General features: G+C 43.7%; 1 protein-coding gene across 1 annotated transcript in view; it reads left to right on the plus strand.

Annotated features, from left to right (window-relative positions):
- The first annotated feature begins 15,016 nt into the window (after positions 1–15,016).
- Il4r (interleukin 4 receptor) overlaps positions 15,017–15,356 on the plus strand; it is a 34,406-nt gene continuing 34,066 nt past the window's right edge. Inside the window, exon 1 of the mRNA XM_005405137.2 lies at positions 15,017–15,123. The gene's annotated coding sequence lies outside the window, so the exon portion shown is untranslated. The remainder of the gene's footprint in view (positions 15,124–15,356) is intronic.

Genomic DNA, 15,356 nt, shown 5'->3' on the forward strand with positions numbered 1-15,356 from the left:
CACCATCCTCATAATCAACATCATCACCATCACCACCATCCTCATAATCAATATCATCACCATCACCACCACCATCCTCTTAATCAACATCATCACCATCACCATCACCATCCTCATGATCAACATCACCACCACAACCACCACCATCCTCATAATCAACATCATCACCATCACCACCACCATCCTCATAATGAACATCATCAACATCATCATCACCACCATCCTCATAGTCAACATCACCACTATCACCATCACCACCACCACCATCCTCATATCAACATCATCACCATCACCATCACCACCACCACCATCCTCATATCAACATCATCACCATCACCATTACCACCACCACCATCCTCATATCAACATCATCACCATAACCATCACCACCACCATCCTCATAATCAACATGATCACCATCACCAGCACCACCACCATCGTAATCATTACCATCACCATCATCAATCACCACCAACATCATCACCACCATCACCATTATCACTGGCAGTGAATTGTGTCTGTCACATCTCCCATTGACAGAGTGCTGGAAATACAGTGGACTATAAAATATTGTGTTGGAGGGAGAATGGAGCGGTAGTTCAAAAATGCTTTGAAATACTTTTTCTTCAGGTCCTGAAATCAATCTCAACCTGTCTCTGTCTCTCTGTCTCTGCTCCTCTCTGTCTGTCTCTGTCTGTCTCTGTCTGTCTCTGTCTCTGTCTCTGTCTCTCTCTCTCTCTCTCTCTCACACACACACACACACACACACACACAAGAATAAGGTATGCTCAGGCCAGGGATTTAGCTCAGTGGTGCAGTGCCTGCCTGGCAAGCATGAGATCCTGAGTTCAAGTCCTAGTACCCTCCCCACAAAAAAGAAGACGTTCAGGAAAAGCCATTTCTCATTTTACAGGCAGAGCAAACCTCTTGCAGTCAGTCCTTCACCCATATCCCATCAGCCTTGCCATTTCCAAGCATGTGGCTGATTTCTAGCCTCCAGCATGAGCAGCTCCACCTGCTAGATCCTGCTCTGCTTCCATTCCTGGTCTTCTGTAATAGTCTGGAAAGTCTTGGAAAAGAACCACCCCATCCCAGCATCCCTGAACCAATGACCAAGAGAAACTGGTGTATAAATACACCAACTCCCTCCCACTTAGTGGAGAACTTTCAGTTGCAGGGTGAGATTTGAGGCCTAGTCAACTGCAGTGGTTACCCGCTCCATGAGCCAAACTGTATTAACTCTTTCCCTTTGTAATCTGACTTCCTCTATTAGGTTTCCTGGGGTTACCAACCACATAAAATACCTGCATTAGAATCCTAATCTCAGGCTGCTCCTGATGGAAGCCAAACTATGGTGACTCAGTTTAAAACTGGAAGATAGGGCTTCTTTTTCTAGCTCTGACGTGTAGAGTTTGGAATTCATCACTCCCGTACTCACAAGAGAAAAGCAAATAAATGGAATATTAAGCACTGTTCTTGGTCTACCAGAGAGTTGAGGACATAACAAACTTTCCCCCAAAGTCTGGATAAGCAGGCGAACACAAAGAATCAGGGCCAAGGACATCTCAGTGAGAACAGAGCCTATGGAGCCAGGAGCCGGTAATTTTGATGAACTGCAGGGGAGGCTGGGTGTGAATTGGCTTGGAAGTTAAAAACTGGAGCCCCACTTTCCTGGCTTTTACTTCCAGATCGCCAAGTTCTTATAGTTAAGTTCAAAGAAAAGGCTCCTCACGTCTCAGGAAGCAGAAGGAGGAAGTAACCATTTTCAAACAAGCTCAGGGAACAAATAAATATTTTGAAATATTCCCAAAGCATTCTCCTTAACGAAGGCTTCCCCTCTAAGGGGAACTACTTTAGCGGAGCCTCCTCAGAGCAAGGAGAGGGAAATGAGGTCAGCTCCACCACGCAGAGACTTCCCATCTCAGATGAGACAAGCAAAAAGTAAGTCTGAAGTGCTTTTGAAAGAATGCATGAGATTGTTTGTTTTTGTTTTTTTGGTTTTTCTCCAGTACCGGGAACTGAACTCATGACCTTGTGCTTGCCAGGCAGGCCCTTTGCCGCTGAGCTAAATCCCCAGCCCCTAGAATGCATGAGATTGAATCATATTACTGTACTTAGGGAAACCCAAAGACAGAAGAGGCGAGAAAAGCCAAGTAAAGTCAAGACAGCCTTGCTGGGCCGGGTAGCACAAACCTCTACAGTAATTCAGCTCTCTGGAATGCTGAGGAAAGAGGATTTCAAAGTCAAACCAGCCTGAACAAATATACTTAGAAAGATCCCATCTCAAAACAAAAACTGAAAATGTAGCTCCATACATTTTCAGTCCCTACAAAAGAAAGAGAGAAAGAAGAAAGGAAGAAAGAAAGAAAGAAAGAAAGAAGCCATTAATCATAGCCCAGTTGCCGGCCTGATTAACATAAAATCTCAACCAAAAACCTAATTATCTCAGTTCTTACTGAGGTAGGAGAGAATACATATAAACAGGAAATAAGAAAATTGTAATTTTAAAAGTGTGTTTTTAGGAAAACTACATCTTCAGGACACAGTGAAAGCTACCCAAGTTTATAAAGCTTTTTTCAACCCTATGCACGTTTACCAGTCAGCTAAATTCCTAAGTGTCGGGATGGGGATGTAGCTCAGTGGCACAGCGCCTGCCTGGCAAGTGAGAGGTCCTGAGTTCAACATACAAAAAAATTCCTAGGTGTCTGAAAGATACAATAATTCTGTAAATTGGGCCCAAGTTCGTCTTCCCATACTATAGTGTCACAGTTTGGGGCTTATTTTTGCAAGGCGCAACAATATAATACAGGGCACATATTTTATAAGATTATTTATAATAGTCACCCAAAGAACAAGGTACAAGAGAGTGCAGGAAATCTGTCCACACACTAAGACTGAGAAATCTAGCTGAGGGCCTGGATCCCACAGAAATGTCCTGCATGAGTCCAGCTGAAGACCCAGAGCTTATAACAGTGCCTCCCATGAATCCAACTGGAGGCCCAGAGCCCATAACAATATCTCATGCAGGCCTATTTCACGGATCTGTGCTGGGAAGGCCCAAAGGTCAGTGGTGGAATCTAGAAGGTCTATGCCAGTGGGATGAAGCTCAGGGATCTGCACTGGAGCCAGGAAGCGATGCTGAGAAGAACCAGAGCTTCCCAAAAGGTCCCACAGCCATCCTCAGCAACAGTGAGGACCTGAGCTCCTCCAGTGATCAAGATGGCCGAGTTCCCATCAGGGAAGCCAACGCAGCAAGCTTCTCCTGGAGACCGGCAGTGCACTATCCTCCCCTCCAGAGCTAGGAAGAGATGCTCAAAATGAGGATCAGAGCTCCCTCAAAGTGAACCAAAGCCATTCTCAGTGCCAGCGAGTCCCAAGCTCCTCGGAGGATGAAAACAGCCAAGTTCATCAGGCAAGCCAGTGTGACGAGCTCCTCCAACAGAACCAACAGCTCCTTACAGCTTCTACCAGCTCCCAATAGCCTCTACCAGCTCCCAACAGCCTCTACCAGCTCCCAACAGCCTCTACCAGCTCCCAATAGCCTCTTCCTTCTCCAGTTCTGCCTCTTACGCTACTGGTAACAGTCCCCAGCTGGGCCTCCCACACCCAGCACCAAGCTGACTCAGTCCAGCTGGGGGTTGTAAGTTGCCCACCAGTTATCAGTCCACTACACATAGATTCACAGATTCTCCAGGTGTCCACTCTTGGGGAAACAGCACTGCTAATTAGGTGCCATAGCTATAAATTTCAAACACATGTGCATGGTTTATATCCTAACCTGGCCCACTAGTGGGTGAACACACAGTCTATATCAGTGCTTGCGAACCTCTGGCACGAATGCCACATGGGCTCTTTGTACCACTGAAAGCTCTAAAAGGTTTGCCATTGCTGTCGCAGGTCATCTGGAGTTCACCCCAAGCACATAAATATCCCCAGTTCTAGATTCTAATGATCCTCACCCCCTGAGCATCCACACCCTTCTAAGTGGGTACTTCTTTGATTCCGCTTAGTAAGTCAGCAGATGCCTCGCACTGCCATGTCCTGAAATACTTTTTTTTGTGACAAGGCAACAATCTACTCCTTGGGGGTGGAGGTGGGCAAGCTCAGGTCCCCACCTCCGCTCTGGGAGGACTTCTCAGACCCTGGTAAGTGACAATATGACTCAATACATCACATCTGGATTTCAACAAAAAAAATTATAAAGCATACTAAAGACAAGAAAAAGACACAATACGCAGAGGAAAATGCAACCAGGCCCGGACTGAGCTATGACACCAATTTTAGAATTAAAGATTCCTACATGTAATAAGATGTGAAGGGATCAAACGGAAGCAGGCAACCTCAAGCAAAGAAGTGGAAACTCGAGAATAAGTCAAAGAAAATGCTAAACATTTTTTAAAAATACACAAAGGAGGAACAAGGAATGTTTTTGATGCTCACATTGAAGCTTAACACTTAAAGATGTGTCCTTAGAAGCTTCCTAAATGGAAATGCAAAGAGAAGAAGAATGGAAAAAAATGGAACAAAATATCCAAGAACTATAAGCCAATTACATACATTACCTCCATAGGAAGTGATGCATATGTATCATGGGAATAACAGAAGGAGAAGAAAATGAGAAAGGAAGAGAAGAAATAGTTGAATTAATAGGCTGAGAATTTTCCAGATTAATTACATACATCAATCAACAGATCCAGGAAGCTCAAAGAATACCAAGCCGAAAAAATACCAAAAACTATATGCAATCATACCATATTCAAACTGAAAAAAAATTTGAAAGGAACCAAATAATGCTTTTCATAAACTGTGCAAAATATTTAAAACGTTAAAAGAAGACTCATTAACCTAGATTTCTCTCTCTCTCTCTCTCTCTCTCTCTCTCTCTCTCTGGTGTGTGTGTGTGTGTGTGCGCGTGCATGTGCTGAGGATCAAACCTAGGGTATTGCACATGGTAGGCAAACAGTCTACCACTGAACTACACCCTGATCTCTAATCTAAAACTTTATAGCCAGCAAGATCATCCTTCAAAGGGAAAGAAGAAACGCTTTGTCAGACAAAGAAAAATCTAAAGAATTTCTTGCCAGTAGATCTGCTTTCCAGGAAATGTTGAAAGACTCTCTTCAGAGAAAAGGGAAATAACATAGATCGGAGACTCTAATCTACATAAAAATATTAGAGAAAATATATAAATTACGTTCAATAAAAATAAACTTCCAGAAAGTTCTTAATTTTCCAAGTAATAATAACAACAACAGTGTAGTAGGTGAGCATAACACATGGATAAATGAGGTGGACAGCTCATGTTCTAGGGGATGGATAGGTGCCAAAGGGGATGAGAGTGAGGATTTGGGGATGTCTCCTATGGCAGTGTCATTCTATCTAAAGCCATGAAAGTGCTTTTACGTTAGGTTGCAAATGCTTGTTATAAACTCTACAACAACCACTACATGTTTTAGTACAGTGAGTATTATTCACAGATAAGCTACAAGTCCATTTCTGGATATTTCTTTCTCACACATATCCACTTGTTTTATTAGAGAGCAAAGCCTGATAAGTGAGAACATCCTCTTGTCCTCGGATTCCCACCTAGAGGAGTCTTGACTAATCTGGAAGTTTTAAAGTTCCAGATCTCCTTGTCAGATACACCCCATCAAGCCAATGACAAAGACTGCTCTTCTGCGGGTCCTTCTGGGTAATATACTTCAAAGAGGGAACTGTTTCTTAGAATAGAATTTTATTTGTGAAGCATTCAATGGCAAAAACATTCACAAGATTGCCCGCTTTTCCACTGACTTTAACCTTCTCCCATAGAAACTGTTCTTATTTTCAAATAGAAGAAAATATAAAACTTGGGAAGAAAACTCTAGATATTCACCAAGGAAGATACCAAAATTTCCACCATCAAACATTCCACCTTCAGAGCTAGGAGTGTAGTAAAGCTGTAGCATGCTTGCTGAACATGTATGAGGCCCTAGGTTCAATCCACAGCATGGCAAATGAAACAAAATAAAAATCCATCTTCTATCGGATGAAAAAGCATCTAAATGACCTCGTCAGCTTCTTCTTGTCTTTCAGAGGTAGCATCTTGAGACTGATCAGAGAACCACAACATTTAAAGTACAACTGATATACTAGAGAGAACATTGAATCATACAAACTATTGTTCAATTAAAACTGGAGAAGGCAGCAAAATATTTTTTTAGAAAAGAGAAAAAAAAAAAAACAAGTGCAATGAATAGAAAACAACTACCAACATGGGAGATCTTAACCCAGTTATAGCAGTAATTACTTTAAATATCAATGTTTAAGTATACCAACTGGAAGACAGAGATTAAAGATAGGGAATTAAAGAGAGAAAAATAAGATCCAACTACAAGTTTTCTATAAGAAACTAACTCTAATTATGAAGACACATTTAGGTTAAAAGTAATGGGATGGAGAAAGATATGCCATGCTACCACTAATCAAAAGACAGCTGCAGTGCCTATTAATTTTAGAAAAAGCAGATTTCAGAATAAGGAACATTAACAGGGATAAAAGAAGGCATTAAATAATGACAAAAGGATCAGTTCTCCATGAAGAGAAATCCTCAGTACAAACACATCTAAAAACAGAGTCAAAATACATGAGGCAAAAATGAGAGGACTTTAACGGGAAATAGACAAATCCACGATTATTTGGGTAATAATATTATGGGATGATAATAATTTGGGAGTTGGACACTTTGACACTTCTGTAACTGACAGACATAGCAGACAGAAAATCCGTAAGGACATAGTTGAGCTAAAATCCACTATCAACTGGATTTAACTGGCATCTACAGGGTACTTCGTCCAGTAGCAGTGGGATACACATCCTTCTCAAGCTTACACAGAACATTCACCAAGATAGAACACATTCTGGATCACACAAAATTTAACACATTTAAAAGATTAGAAATCACACAACGGACATTCACTTGGAAAATGGCCTTAAACTAGAAATCAATTACAAAAAGATAGCTGGAAAATCCCAAAATATTTGGAGATTAGAACTACATTTCTAAGTAACATAAACCCAAAAAAAGTCACAAGAGAAATTTTAAAAACATTTTAACTAAATGATAATGAAAACATAATTTACCAAAATGTGTGAGATGTAGCTTAGTGAAAATGTATGACATGGAACGCATAAAGAAAGTCCTAAGATTAAGACCTAAGTTTTCGGAGCTGGGGATTTAGCTCAGTGGCAAAGCGCCTGCCTGGCAAGCGCAAGGTCGTGAGTTCAGTTCCCAGTACCGGAGAAAAACCAAAAAAAAAGACCTAAGTTTTCATCCAGGAGACTAAGAAAAGAAGACCAAGATAAACCTAAAACAAGCAAAAGAAAATAAGTAAGAAAAAGATAGAGGCTGAGTGTGTAGCTCAGTGGTAGATTACCTGCTTAGTATGTGCAAGGCCCTGGGTTCAACCCTGGGTACTCTCTCTGAAAAAAAATTACAGCAGACATCAAAGAAACTAGAAACAAAATATCAATTAAGAAAAACCAATGAAACAAAAATGTGTTTCTTTGAAAAAACCAACAAAATTGATGAATCACTGTCTAGGCCAATAAAATACATAAGTCAAATTAACAATATCAGAAATGAAAGTAGGACTATTGGTATTGATTCTACGGACATAAAAAAGATAATAAAGGAATATTATGAACAGTCTTATGACCACAAATTTGACAACAGATACAATAGATTAATTCTTTGAAATACACAAAATACTAACACTCAAAATGGAGAAATGGTAATATTTTTTAAAAAATTTAACTCACTTTTTATTGAGTATAACTGACCAATAAAATCATATATACTTAAAGTGTACATCATATTTTCAGATGTATACACTGTAAAATGGTTACTACAACCAAGCTAATTAACATGTGCATCACCTAAGTAATTGCTAATTCCTTATAGCAATTCTTAATGTCTTCTGCTTAGAAACATTTTGTAATAGCATGAATAAAAAAAGCTATTAGAAAAATGTGCTCATAATCTCACCCATAGAGCCCGATTGAAACAATTAAATGAACACCATGCTAGACAATTTCTTTATATCTCTATACATTAATACACTTTTTAAAATAAAAACTGGCAATGTCATATGTGATATTTTGTTACCTGCTAGTTCACTTAACAGAGCGTAGTGAACATCTTTTCACCTCAATAAATTCGTATCAATGTCATGGTGTCTTAACTATTTAATTGATAACTAAATTTTCTTTTCCTTTTTTTTTTCCCCCGGTACTGGTAATTGAACTTATGACCTTGCACTTGCCGGGCAGGCGCTGTGCTGCTGAGCTAAATCCCCAGCCCCGATAACTAAATTTTCCATCTTTACCTTCCCTTACTCCCCCTCTTATTTCCTTCCATTTGCCTAGTAATAGTCTGCCTTCTACATTCCTGTCATCTTTAGATTCCATGTATTAGTGAAAATATGCAACGTCCCTCTGAGTCCAGCTTATTTCACTTAACTTGATCTCCAGTTCCATAGATTTTCCTATAGATGATATAATTGCATTTTTCTTTACTAATGAATAGTGCTCTATTCTGTATATATACCACACTTTCCTTAGCCAAAGAAATGATAATCTTAATTTGTTTGTATCTATTGAAGAATTTGAATCAATAATTAATAACCTGTCAAAAAAGAAAGCAACAGATTCAAATGGTTTCAATCATAAATTCTACTAAACACTTAAGGAAGAAATGACACAAATTTTCTATAACCTGTTCCAAAAAACAGAAGCAAAAAGAGTATTTCCTAATTCTATGAGGCCAGCATTACTTTAATATGAAAGCCAAATAAAAACATTAAAAAGAAGGAAAACTACAGACTAATGTCTCTCATGAACATAGGTGTAAAAGTCCCCAACAAAATGCTAGTAAATCAAATCCAATAATGCATAGAAGGAACTACATTCCACAACCAAGCAGAATTTATTTCAGGTATAGAAGGCTTATTCAACATTAGAAAGTCAGCTGAGGATTTAGCTCAGCAGCACAGTGCCTGCTTGGCAAGCTCGAAGTCATGAGTTTAATTCCGGGTACTGCAAAAAAAACCCAAACAAACAAAAAAAAAGAAATTTTGGGGGCTGGGGATTTAGCTCAGCGGCACAGCGCCTGCCTAGCAAGTGCAAGGTCACGAGTTCAATTCCCGGTACTGGAAACCCCCCCGAAAAATTAAAAAGCCAATGAATATAATCCATCACATCGACCAGCTAAACAAGAAAAAAAAATCATATAATACAAATAGGTGCAGAAAAAGCATATGACAAAATCTAACACACATCCCTTTAAAAAAAAAAAAAAAAAAACCTCAACAAACTAGGAATAGGGTTAGGGACAAGGGTGGGGGAAAAAGGAAACTGGGAATGAAGGGGAATTTCTTCAACTTGATATGGAACATCTACAAAAACCCTAGAGTTAACGTATTATTTAATGATGATAAACCAGACGGTTTCCAAACAAGGGGATATTGTTGCCTCTCACTAATTCAACACCATACTAAAAGTCCTACCTAATGCATCAAGACCGAGAAAAATAATACATGGATTGAGAAGGAAGGAACAAATCTATCTTTGTGTATAGATGACTATTATTTGTGGAAAAAAAAATCCCAAAAAGTCAATTAAAAAGAACCTCTTGAAGGGCTGGGGATTTAGCTCAGAGGCACAGTGTCTGCCTGGCAAGCACAACGTCGTGAGTTTGATTCCCGGTACCAGAAAAAAAAAAAAAAAAAACAACAACAACAAAAAAAAGAACCTCTTAAAATGAATAAGTGTTTGTAGCAAGGGTCCAGGAAACTCTATTTATCCATGAAAAGTAATTGCTTTCCTGTGGATCAGCAATGGAAAATTGAAATCTGACATTAAAAATCACCATGTTAATCACATTAGCACCCAAAAAGGCAGAGGAGAAGTGTACATAACTATAAATCTAACAGATATTTACAGAGTCTGTAAGAGGAATACTATAAAACTTAGTGAAAGAAACCAAACATGTAAATAAACGGAGAGATGACCCACGTTCGTGGATAGGAAGATTTAACATTGCTTAGGTATCAGTTCTTCCCAACTCGATCGATACAATCAAATTCAAATTCAAATTCAAAATAGAATCAAAATTCAATGTTATGTTCAATGTTGACCTAATGAGGGAAATTTGATTCAGTTCTTGTTCAGTTCGGTTTGGAACCAGAATTACGGAAAGGATTTAATTCGTGAACAGAGGTGTCACTGAATATTCAGCACTCTTTCAGCCAAAGACCCAGTGAGTTGTTTAGTGAATGTGAACAAACTGACTCTAAAGTTCAGGTGGAAATTCAAAAACACCTGAAACAACCAACGAATACTAGAGAAAAACAACAGAGCTGAAGGACTTATGTTATTCAACTCTAAAAAGGGCTATGAATCTACAGTAAGAATGGAATCTAATAGGGAGCCCCACAATGGCCCTGCATAGAGAGAGTCATCTGATTTTTGACGAACAAGCCGAGGTGAGTCAAGGGAGAAAGGATAGTTCAACTAATAGTGTGAACTAACTCAATATGTTTCTCCAAGAAAAAATTACACACACATATACATAAAACCACAAGCCTTACACTCACCAAAAAAAAAACAAAAACCTGAAAATGGATCATACACCTAAATGTAAACTGGAAAACTTTAGAAGATACCACAAGATAAAATCTTGGATCTAGGTTTCCTTGGGTTTGAAAATGAGTAAACATAACATCAAAAACATGACTGGTGAAAAAATAGATGACTTGGGATTTTATCAGAATGTATAAGGTCTGCTTTGCAAAAGACACTGCTAAGAGAATGAAAAGATAAACCATAGACTTAAGACACACTTACCTGTTAAAGGACTTATGTTCAAAATAGACTAAGAATTTTGAAAACTCAACAATAAGAAATCAAATGGGCAAAAGGTATTAATAAGCAATGAATAAGATACACAGATAGCAAAAACACACATGGAAGGATGCCCAACGTCCTCTGTCATTAAGTAATTGCACATTAAATCCCAATGAGATGATACTGCACACCCATAGAGCAGCCAAAATCCAAAACACCTCACAACACCAAATGCTGGTAAGAATAAGGAACAGTAGGAACTCGAATTCATTGCTGATGATGTGAAATAGTGCAGCTGAGCTGGAAGATGGGTTAGCATTTTTTTACACAACTGAACATCGTCTGACCACACGACCCAGCAGACCCAGCAGTTGGACTCCCTGGTGTGCACAAAATATTGTACACAAATATTCACACCAGCTTTTTTCAAACTTGTCCTAAACTGGAAGGACCCAAGGTGTTTTTCAGTAAGTGAGTAAATGGGTCAGGTGTGGTGGTGCATGCCTGTAATCCCAGCACTCAGGAAGCTGAGGCAAGAGGATTGCTGCAAGTTTGACGCCAGCCTGGGCTACATAGTGAGTTCAAGGACAGCCTGAACTGCATGCCAAATCATGTCTCAGGAAAGGCAAACTGGGAAGCATTCGTAATGAAGTCTTGCTCAGCAACAAAAGAAATGAGGCTCCAACTTCAAAAAGACACGGAAGAACTTAAAAGCATATTGCTGAGTGAAAGAAGGCAATATTAACACGCTCCATACTTTCAATCCCAACCAAACAACCCTCTAAAAAAAGGCAAAACTATGGAGGCAGGAAAAACATTCCCAGTCCCCAGAGTTTAGCACAAACAAGTAGAGCATAAAAGATTGGGAAGGAAGTAAAACAGGTTTTTCAGTTGCTGCATAGGCAGAGACTTGACATTATGCGTTTGTCAAGCTCCATATAAGCACCCAAAAGAGAATGAAGCTTAATTTAAACTTTAGACTTAATAATAATATGTCATCTGGGTATGGTAATGCACACCTGTAACTCCAGCACGCTGGCAGGCTGAGGCGGGAGGATGGCAAAGTTCGAGCCCAGCCTGTGTAACTTAGCAAGATCCTGTTTAAAAAAAAAAAAAAATGCAAAAAGGCTGGAGATACAGCTCAATGTAAAGGTCCTGGGTTCAGGACCCCCATACTGCCAAAAACTCAATTCTGGTCGCAGAATTGGCAGAAAGAATTCAGTCCGTGAACCCAGGCACCACTGTATTGGGTCATCAGTTTTTAACACATGTATCACACTAACCCAAGGTGCGAACAACAGGGGAAATTGTGTACAGACTAGAAGGCAGCTCCAGGGGAGTTCTGTACCACTTATTCAATTACTGTATTCAACAAGTCAGCACTGTTCCGAGTCCATGAATTTCTAAAAACGCAAAGATAGCCTTGGAAACAACCATGTGCTGGGATGCAGGTCACAGGAGCTGAACTGAGAAAGAGGTAAGACTTGGGAAGCCCCTGGACCGGGAGACAGAGTTTTAATCACTTGGGGGCTCCCTCCACTCCAAGGTCAGACGGAGCAGCCGCTGATAAGATTTGGAGAGCAGAACTGTACACAAGAAGATAAACCTCCCGTCTGTCGCCTCTCTGGGGCCTCAGGACAAGGTCCTGCTTCTTGTAGCTTTTTATTTTGACATAACCTCTGACCTACAGAAAAGTTGCAAAAAGAGCACGGAATTCCCGTAATTCCTGTCCTCCACCAGATTTCCCAGATGTCCGTTTTCACAGCTGACCACATCTGCGCTGTTTTTTCTGATCTTATCAGCAGCCTTTCGACCTCATTTCACAATCAAGCAAATGCAGAAGGAAAGGCTCTGATTTCCCTTCTTTCCCCTCTTAATTCTAATGAGCACTTACTCAGCGCCTCATACCCGGACTTTGTTTGAAATACTTTCCTCCACCACCACCCCACCGCGTACTAGGATTGCACTGGGACCTTTGCACTGAGCTACATTCCCAGCCCTTGATTCATTTTTCATTGTGAGACAGAGTACTGCTAAATTGTTAAGCTGCCCAAGATGGGCTTGAACTTGGTGGTCCTCCTGCCTCAGCCTCCCAGAGTGCTGGCATTCCAGGCATATGCCAACAACACCCAGCTGCAAGCACGTTTATGTGCACCTTGCCATTTTCCCCAGCATAGCACTGTGTGGTGGTTTAGAATTACCCCCACTTTACAGAGGGCGGCGGAGGAGCAGCGAAGGCGAGTCGTTCTGCCCAAGTCACGTGGCCAGTAGGAAGCGGAGTCGGCAGACGGACGTGGGAGTCTGGTTGCAAACAGGGATGACTTAAAGACCTAGAAAATGGGCCAGGAGGCCAACCCGAGGGACCAGAGCATCCAACCCAAACTCACAACCCAAGGCGATTCCAGAGGGTGCACATTCAGACTCGGAGCAAAAGACGCCTCTGTCTTTCCAGTGGGGAGCTTGCCAGGCTGAGCTGTAAAGGGGTGAAGGGCCTGGGCTCGCACGTCCCACCGCGTGGGAGTGTGGACGAGTCACAAGTGCGGGCTGCCGTGGGAGGGAGTGCGTTACAGGAGGAGGCTCACACTTGTCTGGACAGCTCCTGCTCCTCTCCGGGCCAGCTTTCTGGAAGCCCTTCCCCAGGGCCCCTCTCCCCAGGCCTGGCGCCACTCTGCCTGGGTTCATAGGCTCAGTCCCCTTACTTGTCCCTGTTCCAACTAGATCCCAGGGCTGGGGACAGAGGCTGCACCTGTCTCACTCTCCTCTCCTCTCCTCTCTCCCTTCCCCTTTCAATCTCGGAGTCACTGGCCAGAGACCGCTTCCTCCAGGAAGCCAATCCCGACTGAGTTCGCTGCACTGTCTGCGCTGGGGTTAACTTGGCGGTGACGTGCGTCTCAGACGCCAGCGGGGTCTTCGTCTGTGTGGTGTCTGCACCCACAGCACTCATCCCGGGGTCCTACACACAGTAGGGCCAACGTAGCAAATGCGTGCCAGAATGCGCCGGGTACGGTGCCTCTCCCGGGAGCCAGCCTGCGTTCACCAGGGGCCTTGCTGCTTCCCTGGCTCTGCCCAAACCGAAGTACCAAATCCCAGGGCTCCCCTGGCTCTGCGAAGTTGGCTTCCTCCTTCAGACTGGGAGCTCCTTCCGGGCAGGATGGGGTCCCATTGCTCCCCAGCGCCCAGCCTGCCCATGGGGTCTGCGTGTTCTTCCTTCTCACCTCCTTCCCTCTGCGGTCACTCAGGGACTGTGGCTCCCTGCAGCCCCTCCAGGACGCTAAGTGGGGTCAAACCGCAGGGCCTCTGCACTTGCCTTTGCGTCTTCCTAATGTCTTGTCCCCCGAGTCCTCTGCAGTTTCTCCCGGGCAAGAGCGCCGGAGCTATCGACCCCTGGAGCGCCTGCTCTATCGACCTAAAGAGTCTGTTGCGGTTTTACTTTCTCAGGGGACTTACTACCTGAAACACTTTGCAGGTTTTTTTTTTCTGCCGTGGCTCCCTCAGGGTTTTCCGGTGAACAGTGGTTAGTAGTGTCTAGAGCCCGGGTTCGAATCCCAGCACCACTGCTTACGAGTTGCGCGCTTCTGAGCAAGTTTCTTACCAGTTCCGTGCCTTGGTTTCCCCACTGGCAAACGGGGTGACCGTCGGCTAACACCCTAATTGACTAATCTAGAGGATTAAGTGCGCCGCCGTGTGAAGTGCCTCAGCACGGGGCGTGGCAGCTCTGCTGGCTATTGGTGGGAGGGTGTTTTGCCAGTTTTCTGGCGCAGGCGCTGGGTAAATATTACTGAGCGAGTGAGCAAACTCGCGCTTGGAAGGTGGGCCGCTGGCAAGGAAGGAACCGAGCAGTGCAGCCCTCTGACCCCAGCTCGAGGCCCCTCCGCAGAGCGAGGCCAAGGACGCGGCGGGAAGGGCACGACGGGCGGGCCCTGCGCTCCGGAGCCCCCGCGAGCGGACGCGGGTGCTAGGCGGGGAGCCCGCAGGGGCGCAGGGCGGGGCTCCTGGGGGCGTGGTCTGGTGCGCAGGGGGCGGAGCATGCAAATGAAAGGACAGGGCGCGCGCACCCTGGGCCATGGTGGAGCGTGCCAATACGAGGGGAGGGGCGGTGCATGCAAATACAGGGCGGGGCGCAGGAAGCCGCGGGGCGGGGCTCCGGCCCAGGAAAGCCCCGCTCCCGGGCGGCGGGCAACTGAGGTTACCCTCTCCGCGCTCGGTCGACGCGGCGGCGAATGGAGCAGGAGCGCGCAGGTAGGGCCGAGGCCGCGCGGTCGGAGCGCAGGGCGGGCGCCGGGGAAGGCTCCGGGCTCCGGGCCGAGGGCACTCGGGGAGCCTGCCGGGGCAACGGAGTCGCGGAGCCGCGACGGGCTCCGGGACCTCGGCGGGAGCCGCGCGTCCGGGTGTGGGACGGCGTGAGCCCGGGCGAGGCTGGCAGGAAGTCGGGGAGGGGCGCGAGCGCGGGGATCGGTCCCGGCAAGTGTCCC

This window comes from Chinchilla lanigera, unplaced genomic scaffold (assembly GCF_000276665.1).
Source record: "Chinchilla lanigera isolate Chin_1 unplaced genomic scaffold, ChiLan1.0 scaffold00092, whole genome shotgun sequence".
Classification (NCBI taxonomy): domain Eukaryota; kingdom Metazoa; phylum Chordata; class Mammalia; order Rodentia; family Chinchillidae; genus Chinchilla; species Chinchilla lanigera.